The following is a 2408-nucleotide window of genomic DNA, read 5'->3' as shown; positions in this document are numbered from 1 at the left end:
AGGTACCTGAAAGTACAAGCTGAAGGTTAAAAACAATGTGTTCAACATACAGTATAATGATAAGTATAATAGTGTTTAATAATAAATTACTTTCTTAAATTTTGAAAAATGTCCCATTGTGTTTCAATTTACATAATGTGTTAAACAAAAAAAATCTATGCTATTTTGGCGGCCATCTTGAAAGTCTTCAGAGCCATTTTGCATGGTTTTCTTAATGTCAAAACTAACATTCAGAGTAATGTTAGATGTTGACAAAAGTGCTGTGAAAGTTTTATTGTTGATTTTCCAAACAGATTCTGTGTGTATTTCAGACATGTCACATCCATAACAGAATAATGTCACATCCATAACGCTGGTTTTTCCTCATAAAATTCAACATAAAAGACTACATATTTTTTACATTGCTATTTTTATGTTCAGCCAAGACTCCATGATCATGTTAATATCACACTTTCTACATTAGACATAAAAGTTCACAGAGTTAAAGAAAATTGTAAAGTCTCCAGAAAATGACTGTCATTTTCTGTCACATCCATAACGGCTGTATTTTTTTATGATTTTGTGGCAGAAAACTTTATTAATTATTTTTTTAATCCTCTATTCTACCCATTGAGTGCTTTGAGAATATGCATTCATTATTTAATCTTGTAATAATTTTTCTTTCACAGTGACATTTTGTTTGAAATTCTGAGTTCAAATGTCACTCCAAGTTGGACTACTGCAACTCGCTTTTCGCCGGTCTCCCAGCATGCGCAACCTGCCCTCTCCAGAGGATTCATAACGCAACAGCCCGCCTGGTCTTCAACCTACCCAGACGCTCCCATGTTACCCCGACCCTCATCAGCCAACATTTTGGCAATAGTTGACAGTAGAGCTAATTAAATCATTTTTACCTGAACATTGATACTGTGGAAGGATTTTCTGTTCACATAATCTCCCTCATGGGCCCCTGAGGGGTGTTTAATGCGAATGTGTGTGCAGTCCAGCGCACCAATGACATTAGGGAAACCTGTAACACAAAATAGTCTGAGTATCTGGTGACTGTTCTAAAGTAACGCTTTTTTGTAATCTATATTTCATGTTACCTGCAATCTTGTGGAAATCCTCCTTGATGTAACACATTCTTCTGTGGCCAGGGAAGGTAATGAAGATGTGTGCCAAGGACTTCAGTGCCAAACACACACTTCTGACAGTACGGCAAATAGTGCCTTTATTTGCCGTTTCGGCATCTCACGGAATATAAAAACATGCCGCTTGCAAAAAAGCGCAGTGCCACACAGACCATCTGTGGGATGGTGAGAGCATGGCTTCGCCCTGTGCGGTGCTGAATTTTGGGACCCAGCAGTCTGCACAAATAACAATTTCCATCTCCAGTACCTCTCATGCAGGTACTCGTCGGGAAAAGCTAAAGGGTCTGATCTGTCCCGAAACACCCTATCACGTCTGAAAGAACGTCTCAGTATCAGTGCTTCTTCGTCCAAAACGTCATTTAGAAATGGGCATGCCATGGTGCAAGAAGAACATTTATATTTATATATCGCCCTCATCACTGACTTAATTGAAATCACCGTTACAACATCATCAACCACTTCTAACCATCTAAACAACTGCAATAGTAGGGTTTAAAATCAAACTCGTGACAGAAATAGTAACAAGTAATGCATGTTAATAAAAAGAAATCAGAAGACAACAGAATAACTGTTAAACACGTTTATTTCGGATCAGAGCGGCAGCTGATTTAACACATGAGACTCCAGAATTAATCTTAGCCTGGCTGTTATTGTTGTATGTTACTTGGCTGGGTTTAATTGGGTGTGCTTTGCCTTCGGCAAGGGCACAACCTTTGTTCTCTCACATATATATTATTGGGTGTGCTTTGCCTTCGGCAAGGGCACAACCTTTGTTCTCTCACATATATATTATTATTATTTTTATTATTCTTTTTGCCCCCCTAAAACTCAGTCAATATTTGTCCTACATAGACAACGTAGGTGTCAAAAGTTTCGTCTTGGTAGCGATTGAGTTGCTTCTATTGGGATTTACGTTCCGTTGCATGGTTTAGGCTCAAGTTAAGTTTTTGTGGCGAAAAGTGAAGCTAACAGTGGCTAATTTGCTAGCCACAGTCACTGACGTTACTAACGTCACTACGTCACTAACATCACGAAAACACGCGTGACTACCTGTAGCAGAACATTCGTTTCGCATCTGTTAACTTGGGGGATAGCTAGGCTAACTATAGCTTTACTGCAAGGCAGCTGCAGAAACGCCACAAGCAAAGAGGCCAGGGTGACTATTTACTCATTTTACTTTGTGATGTGAAACACAATTGTGAAATGTAATGTACAATATTAGCTGATATTATTAAGGAAGTAGGCCCACATCTACTTTCGGAAACGGTAGTCTACTAT

General features: G+C 38.7%; 1 pseudogene; it reads right to left on the bottom strand.

The window, feature by feature from the left end:
* Positions 1–445: 445 nt before the first annotated feature.
* Positions 446–1508, bottom strand: LOC134030193 (putative nuclease HARBI1; annotated as a pseudogene).
* Between the last annotated feature and the right edge of the window lie 900 nt (positions 1509–2408).

The sequence above is a fragment of the Osmerus eperlanus genome, chromosome 1, assembly GCF_963692335.1.
Source record: "Osmerus eperlanus chromosome 1, fOsmEpe2.1, whole genome shotgun sequence".
In the NCBI taxonomy this organism is placed as follows: Eukaryota; Metazoa; Chordata; class Actinopteri; order Osmeriformes; family Osmeridae; genus Osmerus; species Osmerus eperlanus.
This window is presented reverse-complemented; position numbering and strand designations above follow the sequence as displayed.